The sequence below is a fragment of the Mercenaria mercenaria genome, unplaced genomic scaffold, assembly GCF_021730395.1.
Source record: "Mercenaria mercenaria strain notata unplaced genomic scaffold, MADL_Memer_1 contig_3873, whole genome shotgun sequence".
Classification (NCBI taxonomy): Eukaryota; Metazoa; Mollusca; class Bivalvia; order Venerida; family Veneridae; genus Mercenaria; species Mercenaria mercenaria.
This window is the reverse complement of record NW_026462055.1, coordinates 10,512-34,831: the sequence shown is the minus strand read 5'-3', so window position 1 is coordinate 34,831 and position 24,320 is coordinate 10,512.

Sequence of the window (24,320 nt, the reverse complement as noted above, 5' to 3'; positions counted from 1 at the left end):
GTGTTCATGTACGTCAAATTTTGGAAACGTTGGTATTCCAGCCATTTTCCGTTTTACTGAATATGTTAATCCGACTTTTGTTTAGAAGTACACATTTCCCTAACTATATTTTACTTAAATTTATCCTCGTCGCCATTATGTAGTGTTTATCTATGTGTTATTTATATCCAGACCCTTGATATTAAGGGATAAGTATTTAGACCCAAGACTGGGATGGTTTATACACTTTACTATCAAACAGGCACATACACTCTCACTGACCATATTACAGAATAGTATAATAATATATAGAGGCAATGCAATAAGCAGGACCTTGATTTGTAAAGAAAATTACGTACATTGTAGGGATAATACTAGTTTTTTTGTGTATTAACGTCTGCAGAAGCCCGCATGATTGTTTGTGACCGAAAACCGAAGCTATTCTTTCATAAAAAACATTAATCGACAACTAAATGCATTGTTTTCATTTTTGATGACTTTACAATTCCGGTACATTTCAATTACCATTCTGTTATTCTTGGAAACGGTAAACATGTTTTAAATATCCATAACCAGGGCCCAGAAATCAACAACACTTCCAAAAGCATGTAATGAAGGTTTTTAACCTTTTAATTATTTTATCTGTCATTATTATAAACATAAAATTACCCATATTTTTGCATATCACTTAAAAATTTGATAAACAGGAACACTATTTCAAAAGTAATAACTTTACAATCGAATTATTTTGAGTACGAACGCATTTAGAGTACGGACGAGTACGAATGTAGTGAAAAGCTTTCAAATGTTTTATCCATATTCTTCGCGGAAAAAGATAATTTTAAGTATTCCGACTGATACGTACAAAAAGCATTAAAATGATTCATATGTCACAAACTGACATACGGGCCTCATTGTATCTGTAGTTTAAATGCATGTATTGCATCATCTTTTTGTAATGTTTTGAGTTATTGAGGTAAATGTCAGATTTCACGCATGAAATACCTCTCATGTCTTTCTGTATTTCATAACTTAAATTTCAATGTAAATTTTATTAAATTCGGTTCAGAAATATGAAAGTTGATATTTTATAAACTTCAGCGATTCATCTTTTTATCCCCAAAACCACTATAACGGGCCTTAAATTGTCAAATTTCAATCCGCGCCAAAGTAATCGGATTTCCCGGCTATATCGTGATTCCCGTGGAAACGCAAAAAGTCAGAGTACACGCATTTGAATCCCATGAAATTTAGTATTTGGCGGGACAGAACCCTACAAATAGACTGGACTAGTTATGCCTAGTGCACACCACTTTCAACATTAGACGATTTTACGTCCAATTGATTATTCTTGGTAGAAATTTATGCTCCATCGAGGTAAGAAATTTATTTGTTAGATTTCTGTATAATTTTTGAAATACGAATTTTATTTAGTAAATTTTTGTTCATTCTACAGAGTTTCTCAACGTTTACTTTTCGGCATGTGATTTTGGCTAGTTGCGGTATGTCAGGATAATATAGTAAATTTTTCAGACTTTCGTCAATTATTTCGAAAGAGGAATCTATAATGTTTCGTTTATATAAGCTATAAGATTTGTACTGAAATTTGTGTAACATGATAATTGTAAAGTACTCTTTGTTAAAAAAAATATGTCAAATATTTAGTTGTTAATTATGGAACGCCAATGTTGCATTGCATTGTAATCAGCTGATTGTAATGTTAAATCTATGTGGCAAGTCTAGTACCATGTATGTAACATGTTATTGTAATTTGAAATTATTGTGTGATAGTCTTTATACATACAATGTCCGTTTTGTTGTATGGCATTTGATATTATATTGATACCAGCTATGGTATAAGGTTTGATTTGCATTGAATTTTGTTAATTTAATTTGTAGTTGTAAATAATAGCTGCAGTTTATCATCTTCGTATCAATAATTTTTCATCATAAACTTTTCATATCTTTTCAATACTTTAACTTTAGACTTGTAAGTAATTAATTTTAGAAATAATGGAAGTAATAAGTATTTTAATCACGTGACGTATGAACTTATAGCACATATGTTTTACTTTTATACATATTACTTTTATATATATTACTTTTATTTACATTGCCCCGTGTCTTTGGAACATGGTGGGGGTAAGAGTGAGGTTGGGTGCGCACCATAAACCGGTTTAAGTTCCCCTGTGGTGTTTTTGCCACTGACCGTTCCAAGGCGGTGCCCCACTGTGTTCCATTGTTTGTTCGTTTTGTCCTTATGTGTTGGCTTTGTGTGTGCGTGTGTGTGTGTGTGTGTGTGATGCACGCGTCTGCGTGCTGTGGGTTTCGTTTTGGGGAGGCTGCGTTTTTGGCCCGTGGCATTCCCTGTTTGATATTTGTCTTTGTTTTTTGGGGACACGTAGAAGTAAAACCGATTTTCTAGCTAACTGGAACATCTCCAGGGATGGCTCACTCATAAACGTATCAATATACAAAATTATCTGTAAAATGTAGCTGAAAAGTCTCAAAACATGAAAAAGTATAGTAATCAATGGTTTATCCCGGAGAGGCCCCCAATACCTGTTACGTCTAAAAGTAACAATTGCTTGTTACTTAAAATACTTAAGGTAACAGAAATACCAACCAGCAACTAATAACAAAGTTTATTTATACAGTTCAAATACCTTAAAATGTTAATTAGGTATAAAGTCAAATCTAACTTTAAAAATAATTGTAATACCCTGTTTATCAGTGTTGTGTTAGAACATTCTGAAACACCATAGAATATAAATAACTTACATGATGTCTCAAAACTAGGGCAGTAAACAATGATTAATAAATAAAGTAAAATAAAAATGTGGAAAACCACAGGTCGCCCAATACGACATAAACAACCGGTCTGATTGAGCCTGTTCATGGACGTCCACACCCTCTAGCCCCGGATTGAGCAGAGACATCCACATATGTAAAGCCAAAGGGAAAATGGCATGTACATAACAACATATACATGGCATTGTATTTTTTGGTGGAATGTAACAACAACAAACAACAACATCGTTATTGGTAATATTGATAGTTACATGCCTTTGGATAACGAACAGTACAAATACGTTAAATATGGTTTGTACAACATGCATAAATATAACCAACTTACTGTCTCAACAAATATACTTAACCAATATTATTTTGAATTCTCTTACAAACAATAACAAACATAATAGAAATTTCCACATATCGTAAAATGGGCAAAATTTAGAAATCGAGGGCTACGCCCCCTCGTACAAATCGTTTACCCTCGAGTTTCAATGCTATTTCTATTACATATAGTAAAATTCAGCCGATTAATATTGGCTACGCTTGAATAGTAACGACTTTAATCCGTCAGAGAAAGGTGTATACAGGTACAAGTTATAATACATGTTTTTAATATTATGTGTCAATTTTTATGTAATCCGAAAAAACAATTTTCTTGAAAAGAATAGTTATCAGGTATTTTAGCAACAAACAAACTATTAACGTTATTTGCTACATTTGTACACTACATCTAGATTTGTCAGCTTAATATATGTATATAAATTATTTTAGCTTTAGATATGATAAAGAAACAACATAAGCTAGTACAGTTAGCTGACAGTTCTGAGCTGGGCTGGCGCGTGGTGGCGGAATATGAAACCAACCCGATACCAAGTGACAGCGATGATGAAAAGAAAATGTATAAGGCTGAGACGAGAGCTGCGAGGAAGGTGAACTCTGAGAAGTCTAAGATCCGTCGTTGCCGGGCATTTCCTTACAGACGTCAACGACAAGTTCCAGATACTCCGTCGTCTAGCGTAATGCAGCGTAACAGACGTCCAGGTATATGCTTTACGTGCGGAAAGCCCGGTCACTGGAAAATGGAATGCAATCAAAATAGTAGCAACAGTAACAATAAGTTAAGTAGATCTATTTCATGTATGTTATGTAAATGTAAAGATTCAAAATTTGATATAAATATTGAAAACCTGTCTGTTGCTGGTAAGAAAACCAGTCAGAATGAAATGTCTGATATACAGCGTAGATCTACAGATGTTACTGTAGATGGCGTTTATGGTTCTTTTTATCAAAGTGTCTCATGCGCAAATACCAGCCGGACAAGCCTGTATCTGATTTCTGATCTCTCTGTCGTGGGGGCTTTGTCTCACTCTGTCCCTCTGGTCAGATCGCTCTGTGTCTGTACTAGTAGAGGATGAATTATGCGCCCTGTGTGGCTGGATTTGAACTATGTAAAGCGCCTTTGAACGTGAAATTGATCATGAAAAGGGCGCTATATAAATCTGGTATAATAATAATAATACCAGTTTTAATGATACAGGACATAGCAGCACAGATTCTGTAAATAATCATGACACACACTGTGTGCAAAATGTTCAGAATATAAACGTTCAGAATTGTAACGTAAATGAGACACCTTTGACTGACAGTCAGAAAGTAGGTGCGAAACCATCGCCAGTTGGTAGGTTAAAGAAGCATGTTTCTGAGTGGAAAAACATATCAGATAATGTATATATAATAGGTGTGGTACAGGAAGGTTATAAATTATTTTCACTGGTAAAACTACTCGATGTCTATCAAACTACAAGTTTCCTAAAACCTGGGACATCACATATATAGAAAATCACTGGGCCAACTCTCAGACACAGCTGAGTTATGTTGACAAAATCATATTACCTTATTTAAGCGCGAAGCGCAAAGAACTTGGTCTGCCTGCAACATCCAAAGCGTTGTGCATTTTTGATGTTTTCCGTGCGCAAATGACTGAGCCTTTCCTTGAACACTTGAAGAAAAATAACATTGCAGTTGTATATGTGCCAGCCTGCTGCACAGATCGCCTACAACCTATGGACCTGTCTGTGCAGAAAACTGTCAAGTCAAAACTTAAAAGTTCTTTTGAAGACTGGTATTCAGAGCAAATTGTAAAACAAATCAGGAAAAATGGTCCCGATGACATTGAGCCTGTACAGCTTCGGTTAATCACTATGAAAGAGCTCGTTTCGAAATGGCTCTTTAAAATGTTTCAGGAAATTTCTAACCAACCTGATCTGATCATTAACGGGTTCAGAGCGGCGGGTATTCTCAAGGCGCTCGAGGAATTTATCCCTCTTACACTGGCAGCGCGTCAGTAGTACAAGAACCGTATATTTATAATAGAGCTGAACGAAAGCTGAACATAAGATTCGTAGCTGTATGCATGTACATGTATTTATGCTGAATAAAACTTTATGTTGTCCCACTGTTAACATCGTGCTTTTGTCATTTTTGCTTAGTGTTTCATGTTTCCCCTTCGTCACATTATGTGATGATGACGATGTTACATCAGTATCCGTCAAATTTCACTTTAAAACCGGAAGTCGACATAACTGTCAAAATAACAACAAAATACGTATCTTTCTACCTGAAATTAATGAAACAAAGTTGAATACAGAACCGCAGAAATAAATTCCATCAACTTGAGAAGGAAGACACCACAGAAATAAGGTATGCAGAAATTTAATACCCCCTCATTTTTGAAAATCCGCAGAATTTGGAGCCCGCAGAAATAAGTACTTATACGGTACCATTCAAAGAGATACCTCCCAAAATTCATCTTTGAAATAATAGATCAGCTTGGGAAAATCCCGAATTTGTTTGTAGTGAAATAAAATCACTTTTGCAGGCGAGGTTAATGAGAAACCTTACGTAGTTAAGCCTTTAACTGCAGCTTATAACAAAGAGTCAAAACCCAGGCTAGTTCTGGACTGCAGACACATCAATCCATATTTGCATAAATTTAAGATTAAGTTTGACGACATAAAAATCGCAGAGCAATTGTTTGATATGTTTGATTTAAAATCAACATACCATCATATTGATATATATGCATCCCGTGTTACCTACTTAGGTTTCTGTTGGGAACATGATGGTAAAGAAAAGTACTATGTTTTCAATTCTTTACCGTTTGGTATTGCCACAGCCGGCCATATTTTTACTAAAAACTTACGGGTGATTATCAGATATTGGAGAAATTTAGGTCACAGAGTTGTAATGTTTTTAGATGACGGAATTGGGGGTCATCGTGAATTTATAAAAGCTCTAGAATTAAGTCAGTTTGTGAAAGTTTCATTGTTAAAGTTTGGGTTTATGTTAGCGGAGGAAAAATGCAAATTGTTACCGGCTATGGTTTCATGCTGGTTAGGTCATGTTTTAGATTTCGAAAGAAATATGTTGTGTGTATCTGATGAACGCATACATTCATTAGAATGTTCAATAGATTCAGGGCTAGCTGGAACTCACCAGTGCAAGTAACAAAACAGGCCATTTTAGAATTACAATACTGACGAAAGAATGCTAGAAACTTGAATTCTGCAGGCAGATCATTTAAGCAAGTAGAGTATATCGATGCGTACTTATTTTCAGACGCTAGTGCATTTGCATACGGCGGTTACATACAGAAATTCGAACAAAATGTAGATGTTTAGAAAATGAGCGGTAGTTTAATAAATAGAGTGCTCCCGGAAGTGAGCATTTGCGATGACGTATCAAAGATGGGGTCAATAATGCCCTCAGACGCGAGCAGTTGTCAGTTTATATGTCCTGTTACGCTCCCAAAAGTGAGTAAGAGTACTTTTACGCTCCCGGAAGAGAGCAGGTGTTCAGTTATGATCCCGGAAGTGAGCAGGAGTTCTGTTATGCTCCCGAAAGTGGTAAAGTGCCCTGCTACGCTCCCGGAAGTGAGCAAGTGTTCTGTTATGCTCCCGGAAGTGAGAAGTTGCCCTGGTTTGCTCCCGGAAGTGAGCAAGTGTTTTGTTTCGCTCCCGGAAGTGAGCAAGTGTTCTGTTTTGATCCCTGAAATGATCAGGTGTCCAGTTTTGCTCCCGGAAGTGAGCAGGTGTCCTGTTATGCTCCCGGAAGTGAGCAAGTGTCCCGTTATGATCCCGGAAGTGAACAAACATACTGTTAAGTCTTTGGATACCAGAATATCTTTTCTGATATATTTTCAAATGAAATCAAGGGCAGTAATATACTCCCGAAAGAGAGCATGAGTAGTGTTTTGTTCCCACAAATGAAATTTGGCAATTGGCAATCGGACTGCTTAGATCTTGATATGTGTCAGGATAATGATGGTGCCGTGTATGGCTCTTGGACTGACAAAGAAGCAGGCAAGAGTTCAACCTGGCGTGAGCTTGAAGCTGTCCGTAGTTTATTGTTTAGTAATTTAAAGTTTTTGAAAATTCTCAAATCAAAATTGTTTCAGATAACCAGAACGTTAAATATATTTTACAGGGCGGAAGCCGTGTAGAAGAGTTACATTTTATTTCCATGCATATTAACAACGTTTGTGATAAACACAATATAAGCTTCACCACTGAATGGATCCCTAGATCATAAAACAAAAGTGCAGATTGTTTGAGCGGATGTTATGATGCAGATGATTGGTTTGTTACAAATGAAATGTTTAGGCATTTAGATAGTAAGTGGGGGCCCCATACGGTAGACAGATTTGCTACACATTATAACAACAAATATATTCGTTTTAATTCAAAGGGGTGGATGCCTGCTACAGAGTTGATAGTTTAAGCCAAATATGGCAAGGTGAGAATAACTGGGCTGTGCCACCTCCGTACTTAATCACAAGGTGTTTAAGAAAAGCATTGAGAGGTCGAACACTACTATTGTTTTTCCAGAGTGGTTCTCTGCTCCTTACTGGCCGTTCATATTCAGCCTGTACAAACAAAATCACAACAGTTTCATTCAAGATGTTTTTGCATTACCTTGTACAGGAGCAATTTCCACAGGAAAAGGCAGCCGCGGAGTATTTAATAACGAACCATTATCTTTCAGAATGCTGGCTTTGAGATGTTTGTTTACCTAGCTGTTCAGTGTGTTTTAGTTGTAAGTTATGTTGTTTAAACACATACATGACATGTATAAATATTTTGCAGGTTCTGGTTTGAGACATACTTTAAAACGAAAGTTTGAGGAAGCTGGTGTAAAATATTGACAATAGTGATTCAGTAGTAGACAGAATGGCAAACCACATATTATCTGCTAGAGCTGATGGAACAGTGACGAAATATTCTGGTCAGATTAAAAATTTTGAAAACTTTTGTAAAATGAAAGGCTTCCAGTCACGCCCTGCAAATTCTATACATGTGGCTATATACTTATCAAGCCTAATAGATTTGGGATATCTTCTGCGTTCTATGTGATCAAATGGTTACATGACATAAACGATTTCGATGAAAGTCTTCGACAGTGACTAAAATGCTAGAATGCAGCAAACGTTTAAATTCGAAACCCTCGCAGAAGAAGGATGTCATTAATTCTGAACATTTAGTACGACTGTGTGATATTTATCCAGGCACTACAGACTACTAAACTTTGAGAGGTTTAGCTATGATATTAATCGGTTATTCAGGGTTTTTGAGATATAATGAAATCAGTGAACTCAAATGCAATGATGTTGAGTTTAAACCCGATTATATTGTATTACACATTAGAAAGAGCAAAACAGACATATATAGGTCAGGTAGACGGGTATTAATAGCAAAAGGTTCTACTTCGGCTTGTCCTGTTGCCATGTTGCAAAGATATATTAAACATTCAGGTCTGTCTTTGGGTTCCGATTCATACTTATTCAAACCAGCATGTAGATCAGGTTCAAAATGCTTTTTGTTAAAGCCAAACAAGAAACTTTGATACACTCGTGCTAGGGAATGCATATTGATCAAACTTAAACTTGTCGCTCCTGATTTGAATTTAGGTCTTTATTCACTTAGAGCAAGCGGTGCGACCGTTGCAGCAAACTCTAAAGGTGTTTCAGATCGCTGTCTTAAGAGACACGGTCGATGGAAAACTGATACAGCCAAAAATGGCTATATAGAAGATTCTCTACATAAAAAGTTATTCATAACTAAACAGTTAGAGTTGTAAAATTTAAGTAATCGAGATATTCGATTGTGTAAGTGTACAGCTATTAGAAACTTGAATAGCATAAATACACCTAACATTTTGTTTCGTTCTATAAAGTGTACATCTTACCATTGCAATAGGTGTTTGTTATTTTGTGGGTAGTCTTGTTAAGACTTGAAGTTCTCCGCGGTACGTAGTATAGCGGAGAACATATGTCTTAACACGGCGAAGCACAAAATCATTGAACCATTTTGTGCACGGGATTTTTCGCGGGTATTTGGTAGCGAAGAAATCAGTTCTACGCAAGTTTCTGTACTAGTTACATCTACTTTATGCTATTCAAATTCACACATTGTTGTACTTGTGTATAAATAAGGCCGAAAAAGATGTAAATACGCTCATTTTATCAAGTAAAAATGAAACAATAATCTTAGATATGACCATGCTTCTGAACAGATTCCGTAGTTTCAGTATTCTGAGAAATAATTTGAGGAGTTGAAAAACTCCGCGCATGTTACGGATCCACTTTTCCTCCACAGGGGATTTTTCGTGTACGGCCAGTATTTCTTTGACAAATGTAGCTTTAACTCTGCTAAAGCATGTTGTGATGGGAGACTGATATTGTAGAGCTTTAACGAATATGTACTACGGTTAGTTTCCGATATATACATGTGCCTTACGTCCTCCGTGTATTATACACTCCGTGTATTATACACTTTAAAGCTGTTTGTAAGGTACGTGAAATTATATAAATAATTTATTTATTCAACCATTATGCATCAAATACAATTGCATGGAAATTGTTTTGGGTTGTCTCCCCTCTCATTTGTCGCACATTAAAGTGTACATCTTGCTATTGCAATAGGTGTTTGTTATTTTATGGGTAGTCTTGTTAAGACGTATCACCCTCTTGCGTTGGTTGAGTCTCTTTTGACTGACGCTAGCATTCGCGAAAAGCTACAGAGTAACACCAGGTACAGTGATACGTGTAAGATCAGTACACAAAGGAAAAATTGCTCGATTCGGATAATGCTTTTTGCTTATACTAATAATTTCGTTATATTACTTTACGGATTTTTATCAGATGAAAAACGTCGAAGGCACTATTACGAGTGCTTTCCTAAGTAAAATGTTTGTGTGTATGCCAGACTTTCCCATTACTTTCATCAAACACTTCGCCCAATTCCCAGTGTGAACGTAACCCAAACATTTGATCCGTGAGAGAATCATTTGGGACTAGTGTTTAAGAAACTGTAAAGAATAAATGACCGATACTAGAGGCAAGGTATTTATTTACCCAACACTTCAGTAAAAAGGTACTTTTCCTGTCTTCAACACTTTTTATTTTATTCAAAACTGGCAAGGAATAAGTGAAAATGTTTTCTGAATACAGCGATTTTCCCGTGTGTACTGTACCGAAAAGTCACGTAGGTGACCGCTCTGAACACTACGGAAGCGCTATTTCTGCCCACATATTTATGTGCGCCACAGAAAGCGTTGCTGCTGTCCGTACGGCCGTCCGTACGTACGTCCCGAAATCTTGTCTGTCTAACTCCTCCCACACTATTAGCCTGATTTGCTTCAAACTTACTCAGATGACAAGCTAGATATGCAGATGACCATAAAGGAAGGAATTATCTCGGGGAATTTTTTGACCGGAGTTATGGCCCTTTGATAGTTTGCTGAAAAAGATATTGAGAAAAATAGTGTTTGTCCAATTCTTCTCATACTATTAGCCTGATTTGCTACAGATTTTCACAGATGAACAACCTTGACGTCTAGCTGACCATAAAGGAATATTTTCTACTGCAGTTATTGCATTTCGTGGTTTTTGCTATATGGAATATAGAGAAGTTGGTGTGCCCAACTCCTACCACACTATTAGCCTGGTTTGTTTCAAAATTTCACAAATTAACAAGCCTGATGTGCAGATTACCCTAAAGGTCTTTTTTAATTTTTTACTGCAGTATTTCTCTTTGATACATTTGCCCAATTAATTGAGATTTCAAAGACAATAAGCTGTCTGTATATTATACACATTGAAGTAGTCTGCTTTCCATGAAAAACAAAGACTCTAACGTTAAATTTAAATGAAGAATTATTCTTCCTGTAAATGGTCAACTTGAAGGACAAATGGCATGTTCCTAAATTTTATGTGGCATAGAATATAGTTATCAGGTACATTACAAGCCTTTTATAAAAGTTATCAAAATCTTGTTTGTGTGAATCTTAACTATTTACTTTCAGGCTTTGTTTACATATGAATTCCTAAGATTTGATAACTTCAGTCATTAGTTCATTTGGTCGTTTTTAATGCCTTTCACGAATGTAATACTTGCAAAAAAATATAATAACACAATAAAACAATATTGATATTTTAATCCCCCGCCACAAGTGGTGGGGGGTTATAGGAATGGTCTCCGTCTGTCCTTCCGTCCTTCCGTAACATTTTGTGTCCGCTCTGTATCTCTTAAACCCCTTGAAGGATTTTCATGAAACTTGGGTCAAATGATCACCTTATCAAGACGATATGAGAACCTATAAGTCAGTCATGTCGGTTCAAGGTCAAGGTCACAACTCAAGGTCAAAGCTTTGAGCCTACCATTTCGTGTCCGCTCTGTATCTCATAAACCTCTTAAAGGATAATCATGAAACTTTGATTAAATAATCACCTTATCAAGACAATGTACAGAACTGATGAGCCAGCCATGTCGGCTCAAGGTCAAGGTCACAACTAAAGGTGAAATGTTTGAGCCTTCCATTTCGCTTCCGCTCTATATCTCCTAAACCCCTTGAAGGATTTTCATCAAATTGTGTCAAATGATCACCTCATCAAGACAATGTGCAAAACCCATGAGTCAGTTATGCCCGCTCAAGGTCAAGGTTACAACTGAGGGTATAAGTTTTGAACCTTCCATTTTGTGTCCGCTTTGTATCTCCTAAACCCATTTAAGGGTTTTCATTAAACTTTGGTCAAATGATCACCTCATCAAGAGCTCATGAGTCAGTTATGTCGGTTCAAGGTCAAGGTCACAACTCAAGGTCAAAGGTTTTAGCTCTGTATCTCCTAAACCCTTTGAAGGATTTTCATGAAACTTTGGTCAAATGATCACCTCATCAAGACGTTGTGCAGAATTTATAAGTCAGCCATATCAGTTCAAGGTTTAGGTCACAGCTAAAGGTCAAAGGTTTACCCTTTCACTATCCATAACAGTGGCGGGGGATTTAGCTGTCTTTCAGACTGCCTTGTTTTAAATTAAACAGGTACCGCTGAAGGACTTCGATGCAAACTAGAAAGTCCTCCCCAGAAGCAAAATCCTTTTGTATTTTCTCGGAATCTAGAAGTTAAAAGAGAGTCTGTGGTTATAACTAAACCTTTTCGATGCGGCGATTATGGAGAATTATTTATTGGTAGGTAAACAGATATTCACATACAAATTTGAATGATCTATCAATAATATAGACGTTATCTAAATAAATTTAAATGGTATGCAGTCAAAACAGTATATTGCCCAACAACGACAAAATGCATAGATAGCGTCAAACGGTGTCTGTTTATACATGCTGACATTCATATATTTTATTTGAAGGACATGGGAAAACTTATCTTGACAGCACACCCTTGTGTCGTATGAAAACACAGATATCTTTAATACATTTTTAAATAATTGGTTACATGAATGGATAACACGAAAGACATTAGTCGCTACAGTTTCCTCATTGATCGTGTGATGTGATGACGGAACACATGAGGAAATCTTAGACCTTAAGTTCCTAAATCCTGAACCGATTCGATATTTTTTGCATAAACTGCTTCGTCGCTTCGTCGGTCATGTCTTAATATTGTGTTTCTCCTAGTGCTCTGACTTGTGAAAGTCATTTTGAATCAATACATAACTTAACGGTTTCATAGGTTTTGATTTATACATCTTTACATGAGTATTTTTTGTTTAAAATGCTGTAACGTATGTTAGGGAGCTCACCTAATTTTCATCATATATGAACATGGTGAGGGTATAAGAGTAAGGTTAGTCGCCGATAATCCATTTTATGCACCCCTATGTGAATTTAATACTGACCATTCCAGTCTCCATGTTTGTTTGTGTATATTTGTTGCATGTTTGTGTTTTATCAATGCATACATTTATGTATACAATATGACATTTGTGTACATTGCTCATGATTACATTTACACGTTCGTCAACTGCCATTAGGAATGCTGTATATGCGGTTGAGTTATTTAAATGCGGCGTTTCTAGTTGGACATTTGTTCCTCTTTCAATTGATATAGGTATAACGTATGTGTGTCATAATTCAATAAATGTTTGCCAAAATAAAATGACTTTTATAAAACACTTTTTTTTCCAGATCAATTGTAGCCTAGTTTCTTTTTACACGTAACCGTCTGATTTGAATGTTCTTTGTATCTATATATAAGTATTATAACATGTGCATTAAGACTATAAATGAAAATGTTAAATTAATGTTGATTTCACAAACTCACTATTTAAGGTAAATTTTCCAACACATTCGATGTTACGATCGTGACAAAGTTCAAACTGACTGTTGACGAATTCTTGGCAGAGGCGAAGGTATTGCACAATTTTCGACAATGCAAACGCTTTGTCAGAGTATTAGCTGTAATCATCAACCCTGAACCATTTATGATTATTCTCGGTGAGACTGTACGCAATACATTGCAACAGTACTTGCGGATTGATGGAGGCAAAACAGTAACTTTCAAGGCTTTACTTGAAATTGCTGCAGAGGTATTTTTCTCTTTGTTCTTATTTTAGCTCGAGTATACGGAACATACTAAGAGCTATCCTATTCGTAAGCGTCCACATTTTTGATTACAGGTTTGGAGGACTTTCACCTTCTCTCTGTTACTACTGAACAGATTTTATTTAAACTTAAAACAATGTTCAATCTCATCACCAATATCATATGACACATGTTTGATGGCTCTGGCACAGACCAAAATCTCAAGGATTACGCCCTTTTTAACTTAGAATTTCAATTCAAAATTATGATTCACACAAAATTTCTGCAGTCTCTGTTATTACTAAACAGATTTGATCAGGAAAGGTAAGTTAACAGTTTCACATAATTCTCAACATCATATGATACAGTATACAGAACTTTCTTTTTATTTTATGCATTACTATTAGAATTTCAGACTTAAATTTTGATAGGCTTCACTTTTTCGCTTTTATTACTGAATGGACCGGATTAAAACTTAGTAGCTTTTCTACATTGTTTCCAATATCATATGATACAAGGCCAATATTTCATGAACTTAGCCCATTAGTAATTAAAATTAACTGCAAAGTTTAGTTTTGATACTCTGTCACATTATCTCAGTTATAAATAAATGAATTTTACTCAAACTTTTAAAAAAGTTTCATTTGTGTGTTTTTTCAAGCAGCTGTTCCTCTTATCATTACCGACATAAAAGGTAAGACCCCTGGCCCCAGGCCAGGCTTTATTTCCCCTTTTTACTTCGTTTATTGAGTTTTCATACACTTCCCCCTGAAACATTGAAATCGATTTAAGTCGAGCTCAGATTTGAAAGGGTCCATCAATCTTTCGCAATTATTTTATCAAGTATACGTTAAATGTAAATCAGCTTGAATTGAAATTACTATACAGATTTTCTTCAAATTGAAATACACCTCCTTTCACTAACCAAAACCCGAAAAAGTCTAAAGCGTTGTCTTCTCACAGCTCTTGTTTCTGTTATATATCGTAGGAGGACCTGTTTCAGTGACTGACCTGTTTCAGTGACCTTCCGAAAATCTGCTGGCATTTCCAGGTGCAATATTTTAGGTAACTAATTATAGTAGGGTTGCTAACAGTAACATTTCAGCTTTCAATACGCTCAAAGAAAATGTTGTGCTGAAAATGACAGTTTGGTGGCATTGTTATTTCCACGGTAACTCCAATTATGAGACATTTTTCTTTTACTTTTTTATGCTCTCAAGTTCGGATCAAGCCTTTTGGTTATAAGGAACATTTTGAATGATTTTCTGTTTTGTTGCAAATGTCATCTTGTTTTCTGTCTGATTTTTATGCAGATAAAACAGTCCAAAAATTACTTTTAGTAAATATACAGCTTTGAAATCCATGATTGGCTTATATCTTTTAACTGGTAATTATAGCCAATCTGAAAAATGACAACCAACTTTCGCTTCTGATACTTTTGACATGAGGTGGCCAGTGTTTCCATATTTTATCAAATGAGATAAACAGCATCTTGTTGAATAATACGACACAGTATGTTTAAATATTATCAACAAATGTGCATATAATGCCCAGTCTTCCAACCCCACCCCCTTATAATTTATAGAATTTTATGCCGCATAAACAGTATAACCGTTTTGCTCTGTACTTTATTATGAACAAGGCCTGACATTGTTTTTACTTGGTTTATTGTCCAGTTTGTGAAAGTTAACATTGACAAAAGGCCAATTACTGGCTAACTGGACTAGTTTTGAAATAAGGTAGGGGTCACTGAAACAGGTCCCACAGAAAATCTGTAAGGCTGATCAGGGTTGGTTGTGACAAACGGTACCAAATATTTTTGCTGAAAGATTTTGCACTCTATTTTACATCATCTGATTTGGGGAAAGGCTACACTATAGTAATCCATAAATGAGATTAGTTCTTCTCCAAGAATTTATCTAATTCTGCCAGTGGTATTGTTAGGGTCACTGAAACTGGTACCTCGATGTTTCACTAGTGTGTTTAAATTATCGTTAAATTCACCGAGTATTTGTTCTTTGCACCAAATTCAGCGGATTAAAAGCACCACAACAGTTTATTATAGTCTGATAACTGGTGTTTTTCACTAAAGCATAGTACACTTACGCGGAAACTATGTTTGATTTTGAAAATTTACTCGTGTGATGCATTCTTAACATGCGTTTTACCTTTTTCGTAAATATTGTGTTTGTTTTCTGTAGAATAGTAAAAAAAGCACTATTCGTCAAAGACATGACACTAGAGCTAAGAACAGAAATACCATTTAACGAAATCTCCTTCTAAGCTTCTGTGCCAACTTTAAAGTTATTTCAGAGACATGCTTCTTGAACGACTCTCCAAGAATATTAATTTTCCCCGCTTTATCACCAACATAGCCGCCGGGGTATATGGTTACAATTTCCTTTTTATATACGGCGAAAAACAAAAACTTATTCTTCGGAAACTGTCTCGTTATTTATTTTAATTGAAATTGTGTTTGTTGATTAGTAATTAAGGTATGACCCACCTAATGATGAATATTTCAAATGTTCAATCAAACTTTTGGTAAACAGTAATAAAACACAAAATAAAACTGTGAATATCATTATTTCTAGGGCGCTTCAGTAAAAGGACTTAATGAGACAGAATTCTAACTCCAACATTGAAAAATTAAGTTTAGATCACTTCATTCAAAAATAGCGCTAGGGCAGAAGTAAAGCGTATCTACCTTTCTTTCACAATATGTAATCTAAAGAATAAAGGCAAAATAGGGAACTGTTGCCGCGTGTAACTCAGTATTTGTAAAGATGTCTAACTCTGCCCCCTTCTGATTCAGAAGTAAATTCACTTTGAACAGCAAGAAATCACTTATCAAATGAATTTGTTTTACCTTTTTACAATAAATCTATAATAAGCTTTGAAAAAAGTAAAAACTTACTAGAAAAAAGAAAAATAAGGGAAGAAAATTTGGTGCCAGTGGGGCATGAACCTATGCCCCCTGAAAAATGTAAGCTAAAAATTCAATGGTTTATTGTAGGAATTGAATACTATTCAAAAATGAGGTACCGTATTACACGGGTCATATCTTAATTCCACTTTCTTGTGCTTTCAATAAATTCATGAATTTGTAATTATTGTTTCCTTAGAACAAATTTAGGACTTTTTTTGAGTGTATTTCTATTAGAAATTTGAAGAATCGTCCGGTCAGAAACTGATTGTTTGGCTGATTTCTTATATATTTGTCAGAAATATTTCTTGGAAGACATTCTTGCAGTTACCTCTTTGAGCTGAGAAAGCCAGCAGAGCGACCTTGTGCCGTTATGACCCTCTTGTTAAACGGCACCTGTTGTAATTGAAACCAGGTTATCTATAGCAAATTAAACATGTAATGATAATATTAAACCTGAAAATGTTACTTAGATCAAAGTCTGTAACGTATATTTTTCATTTTAACTTTTTATTTAGATTGCTGAGGGGATGGCTTTTCTAGAAAAGAAAACTGTTGTCCATCGGTATTTAAAATCTGAGAATGTGTTTGTTTGTGATTTTTACCAAGTAAAGATAGTACACCCAAAGTTATCTAAGATGATGAAAGTTAGATCTTCTGACGAATATTGCAAAGGTAAGTTCTACGCCCATTTCTTTAAGAGACTTACACTAAATTTACTAGAGGCATAATCATTTACTCTATCTCTTGATTATTAGAGCTGTGTACGAGTCCTATTGAATTTAACAGTATATTCAACAGTGTTCACTTTAACGCCTTGATTGAACGGAAAACAAATTGACAATTTGAAACATTTACGAACTAGAAATTGCTTTTGTAAAAAAGCGCATGTCTCCCCCAATGCAAAGTCCTATAGGCAAGCAGTCAATAGGGGTCAGGAGCGAAAGTCAAAGAGACACTGATGGTTGGCTGCAATAGGGATCATCTACTTGGCATGTCCAGTCATCGGATATCCTGCTAAATTTCAACACTCTTGGTCTAGTAAATCTCGTCACTGTTCAGGCTCCTGTGACTTTGACCTTTGATCAAGTGACCTCAAAATAAATAGGGGTCATCTACTCTGCATGTCCAATCATCCTTTTAAGTTTCAACATTCTAGGTCAAGTGGTTCTCAAGTTATTTCCAAAAAATTATTTTACATGACCAGGCCCCTGTGACCTTGACCTTTAATAGACTGACCCCAAAATCAATAGGGGTCATCTACTCTGCATGTTCAATCATCCTATAAGTTTCAACATTCTGGGTCGAGGTTCTCAAGTTATTGATTGGAAATGGTTTTCAATGTTCAGGCCCCTGTGACCTTGACCTTTAACAGAGTGACCCCAAAATCGTTAGGGGTCATTTACTCTGCATGACCGATCATCCTATTAAGTTTCAGTATTCTGGGTCAAGTGGTTCTCAAGTTACTGACTGGAAATGGTTTTCATTGTTCAGGCCCCTGTGACCTTGACCTTAACGGAGTGACCCCAAAATCAATAGGAGTCATCTACTGTGCATGTACAATTATCCTATGAAGTTTCAACATTCTGGGTCAAGTGGTTCACTAGTTTCTGATCGGAAATGGTGTTCAATGTTCAGGCCCCTGTGACCTTGACCTTTGATGGAGTGACCCCAAAATCGATAGGGGTCATCTACTCTTCATGATCAATCATCCTATGAAGTTTCAACATTCTGGGTCATGTGGTTTTCTAGTTACTGATCGGAAATGGTTTTCAATGTTCAAAGCCCTCTGACCTTGACCTTTGACGGAGTGACCCCAAAATTGATAGGGATCATCTACTCTTCATGATCAATCATCCTTTGAACATTCAATATTCTAGGTCATGTGGTTCTCTAGTTAGTGATCGGAAACGGTTTTCAATGTTCAGACCCCTGTGACCTTGACCTTTGACGGAGTGACCCCAAAATCGATAGGGGTCATCTACTCTTCATGATCAATCATCCTATGAAGTTTCAATATTCTGGGTTAAGTAGTTCTCTATTTATTGATCAGAAATTGTTTTCAATGTTTAGACCCCTGTGACCTTGACCTTTGACAGAGTGACCCTAAAATCAATAGGAGTCATCTACTCTTCATGGCAAGTCATCCTATGAAGTTTCAATAATCTGGGTCAAGTGGTTCTCTAGTTATTGATCAGAAATGGTTTTCAATGTTCAGGCCCCTGTGACCTTGACCTTTGCCTGAGTAACCCCAAAATCGATAAGGGTCATCTGCTCTTCATGATCAATCATTCTATGAAGTTTCAACATTCTGGATCAAGTGATTCTCTAGCTATTGATCGGAAATGGTTTTCATTGTTCAGGCCCCTGTGACCTTGACCTTTGACGGATTGATCCCAAAATTAATAAGATTTATCTACTCCTCATGATCAATCATCCTATGAAGTTTCAACATTCTGGGTCAAGTGGTTCTCTAGTTATTGATCAGAAATTGTTTTCAATTTTCAGGCCCCTGTGACCTTGACCTTTGACGGAGTGACCCAAAAAACAATAGGGGTAGTCTACTCCAGCAGCCCTACAACCGTATGAAGTTTGAAGGTTCTAGGTCAAATGGTTCTCCAGTTATTGCTCGGAAATGAAGTGTGACGTACGGACGGATGGACGGGCGGACGCACGGACGGACGGAAGGACGGACAGGGCAAAAACAATATGTCTCCCCAAAAGAGGGGGGAGACATAATTTTTTGCAACATAATTGATAAATGCTTTTCAATTTTCATTATTCCTAAACAGACTGCTTTCAAAGATCAGACTCCTCTTTATGTTTAACATTCCTCTGTTTGATGAAAATACATCACTGCATACTCATCCAGTTTCCAACTGTCAAAGATGCAATAGAGTACTCGTTCGGAACAAAGTAAACGCAGTGACTCTTCAAATGTAACGGGGCATTGAAACAAGCAATGGATGCATTTTTTTTTTCTAAATTCGCCGACTTGGAAAAATTTGAATTCTTTGGCAGCCATTCCATTCTTAAAAAAGCTTGAAGCCATTTCTTTTCGACCATTGTTAATATTCACTACTGTCTTTCGATAATAATATTCACAAGTTACTGTAGGGTATTGTTCATTAAATAGCTAATCATCTGCATTCGTATTCACACAATATCAATAATGCTGTTAAAGTGTTGACAACAATTTATCAAGCTTTAGATGGCGTCTACCAAGAGCGGATTTATGTTGTTTAAATCAAATAAATATAAATCTTAAACTTGCGTAGAAATTATTATACTGATTGCGATGGAGCAAAATATTGCCAGCTTTGTACACATGTAACTAAGTGTAGCATTACTCTATATTTCGTACAGTTAAAAGTGGTTAATCAGAATAAGGCCAAGTTTTGGAATTGTTCAAATCTTGACATATGATCATTTACGCTCAAAGCTTGTTAGATTTTAATTGGAGGAATATAGATTTTCCTACCCTAATTGCCCAGCCAAAATAGAGTTATTTGATATGATTAGTTACACTGCTTGTTGGTGACTGGAAACGGGGATACGGGATATACGCCGCTGAGGAAGGATTTCCCGTATCCTGTCGACAACAAGCTGTGTAACGATTTCGTCTTGCCAACTATCCTTTACTTCCATGCTATAGTCGACAAATTTTGAAAATTAAAAAACTATTTACAAAATTGCAGACTGGATTCCTACAACCATTTCTTTGGTCAACCTATTTTGTTTACGGTTGATTAACACCAGCAATAAAATGCACAATGAACTGGATTTTGACTGAATCACAAAACTCAAAAGCTCATTTATACAGGTTATGAACTGGTTTTGATATGAAACATCCTTTCGAAAATCATCATATTTCACGATAAAAATGTCTTGTTTCGGCTTTCATCCCGTTTCCTGTAAAATCCTTTAATTTGCATGTACATTAATTGATCCTTCAATAAAATGCTGAGTAACAAATGTGTTAATTCCTTTGCTTTACGATGATTTGGTTTAAAACAAAATTTCAACGGCCTTGTCTTCAATACAGAGTTACCGTTCTTCTATTTCCGCTTCTTACTGCTACCTTCATGAGCGTAAACTAAATAGAAAAAATGAAAACGGCAAGAAAACACTAAATTTACTCCCGGATACAATATCTCTAGTTGGAGCTTATGACCTGGCTTGATTCAATGACGAAAGCGATGCGGCAGCCATTTTCTTTCCATCAAAATTCATATCTGAAATGTATTTGCAGGAAATGGAATATATCCTTTCTTCTCCAAGTAACGTCTAATGACCAATAAAAATGCAATTAACTTGTAGGAGGCGAAATAATTTTATATAATTTATAAATACACTCAGTCTAGGGAATAATATGGATGTAAGATCTATTGTATGAATGCGTATATAAGATTTGCATTAAAAAGTATATATTTAGCAGAAATGACCAGACATATTACAGTTAAGAAGTTAATGACAAGATGCATCTTACACTACTTCAAATTTAAGCTCCTATCCGGCTTTTTAAATTTTGTTTCAAATGCACTTTGAAATTCGAAGAAATCTCCAATTTTTAATGACAAAATATATTTCGTATACCGTAACGAAATCGATAAGCGCAAAGGTACAAATGTATTGCCAGCAACCGAATTTCCTTTAAAAAGTATGTAATATTTGTATCATGGTTTACCTGCAGTGTAATTGTTAACTTCTATCTCTAATATTCTTCAACTGAGAAAGAGGCGTGGCTAAGCCTAGAGAACAAGTCTTAGGTGCCGTCTTAGGTCCCGCCCACACATAGAATACTGTAGAGAAATGTTGAACTTTTTGAAACCATTCTGTATTTCAGTTAGATTACGCTTATCTAATTTCAAATATAAGCCGAGTGGTTCGCTTAATATGGAATGTTAACTTGTCAATCAAAATAAGTAGCCGAATGCGTTGTTCATATTGGCAGACCATGATACAAAACAGAAAGCGTAGGAGCCTTCTTGAAATAACCCAATTATTAACCCTTACTCTTTCTATTACTTATATTATGCAATGATATTTGGTTATTGTAAACAATTCTAGCATCTAAGAAATAAATTGTTTACAGGTCTGTCGTGTTATCTTGATATTGATAGATCAAATATAAACACAAATTATCAAATATTTCTGAAAATCCCATTTGTAAACTATATAACAATTCTGCATCAAAGTGCATCACTATCCTGTTCTATCGTGATTAGTTCTTCATTCGTAACATCAAGATAGTCATCCTGCGAAACATCCGTTTTCATTGCCGTTATCATTATGGTTTTAAAAGACGAAAGTACTAGTAAATGTTTCAGATTTTGGATAAAAAATTAAGAATTGTCTCCTATATGTAGAGGGGGGGCATATTGATTTATTTTTGTCCGTCTGTCTTTCTGCCAGTCATTACACATGTCTGTCTATATTTCACAAAGTGTGTCCGCACAACTCCTCCAATACCACTGGACGGATTTATATCATACTTCTCACGAGGGATCATTGTAATACCTTGTTGTCCATTTTCTTGTTTCATGATGATTTTCAGACGATTTATGGCCAATGATAATAAAATCTTATGACGTTTTCGCCATTTGTCTCACATTATTGAGCGGATTACTAACAAACCTCACAGGAATAAAACAGTAAAGAGTTATGACTCTTTATTTTCATATTTTACAGTGTTTTGACTATTTGCTGTATACAATTATGCTGAATTTCACCAAACCTCACGAGTAATAAGTGTGACGCATAGTTGTACGTATCACGGCGTTCTGATTTTCCGTCATGACCCTTGATTTGTCAAATTCTTTGATCTGTTCTACTTCTCCTATACAACTAGTTAGAATTCCATCAAACTTCATAGAAGATACCACTATCAAGCCTAGTTCTTTATTTCTTTGCAAAGTTTCGTTCAGTGAATTTCCCTGCATTTTTACGGTCCTTAATGTGTGGCATTTTACTCAGGCCGATGTTTTATACACGGCTGACGTACGTAACAAAATATATTGCGTACACGGTATCCGTGTTCCTACTTTGTTATTCACACGGCAGTCGTGTCTCTTAGAAACCATTCACACGGCAGCAACTGTAAAGGCCCGCTGATGAGACCTATAAAAAGAATTATGGATTTCGCAATTTATCTTTCGATAAATTTTCTTTCTTTGATGTATTTTAAGGACAATATTCTTGTAGTCCCTCCTGCACGATATAACATTTGATATGCATTATTTATTCATTTATTTTATTTATACCATATCTATTCAACTTAATTGCGCTGCAGACCTATTTTCCGGAAGGTGTATATAATATTCATTTATGTAATATACACTTTATTAAAAGTACACGACTTTTACAAAATTAATTTACACAAACTAATTTGCGACCACCATCCGATTCATTTGAATTAATCCCGACTACCCTTTGATGGAGCGAAAGAAAAACTTGTATTTAAATTAATTAAGTTGAAACAACAAGTTAAACACCAATAACAATATTCTCGACAAACAAATGGCAATTATCTAAAACTAGATTGCAAAGTCCGTGCTTTTCCGCATTCTCGGTATACAACCGATGATTCTCGAGTACAATTTACGGTACGGCGATAAAGAAAAACCGACTAAGGTTGCCGGGAACCTAGGAATTTATTCGCACGACTGCCGAGTAAATAGTTTTACTTATTTTCTTTGGTAAGTGGGGGAGGGGGGAACCTACGTTTTTCGTTATAAACAGTTTCTAGTGTTGCTTATTTGGTTCCAACTTTAAGATTATATTTATTTTGTTCTTTAAGCCTATTTCTTAACATTGCTTTTTACAAATCAGTAGCGGCATATGATAGTTTTTAGTTAAAATGCCATCATGGTCGTACTTGACATTGTAATATGTTTGTTTGATACTTCCGTCTTTTCCATCACCGAATGTCACTGTACACAGTGGGTTGCATGAATTAACGAAAAAAAGTATACAATAAACACGTGTAACGTATTCAATAAGCCTGAGATGAACTGATGTTATCATTAAGAACTCTTCATGATCATTTCATTTACAATAAAATATACTGTTTAAGATGAAAATGATTGGCAGTGGACTGCACCAGAAACTATAGACGACGAAGCTATGTTTAGTACAAAGTCTGACGTATGGTCATTTGGGGTATTGTTGTACGAGCTCATCACCTTTGGTAAAGTACCATACGCTAGTAACTAGAATATTTTAACTTTAATAAATACCATTATACAATCTGTCATCATGATCAGTTTCTTCATATTACTTTTTCTTTTGAATAGCTTACAGATTCGATTACAGTAGCATAGATGATTCTCAAAAGTCTTTGACAAAACTGTGCAAACATACATTTTAAGGTTGTAATTCCCATGTCAATTATAAGGTAATAGTAGATAAATACAGGGGGTAAGGCACATAGGGAGCAGTTAGTGTGTGTTTATACTCTAAATCACAAAGTCGACTACACTGCCAATTTTATTCACCCTTTTTCAGCAGAAAATGTTTTTAAAAAAGCCTCAAATATGTGCGTATGAGCAAGGAAGAATTATTGATAACAAAACCTATCATAAGGATTCAAATTGGAAAGGACAAACCTGCGTTCAAATGACTCAGCATCCTGAAACCGCAACTTAATAGCTTTAGATTTATGTGCATTATTGATATATACACAAAAGTACATAGTAAAAGAAAACTTTATGAACAGAAAAATAAATGAACATGGTGGGCG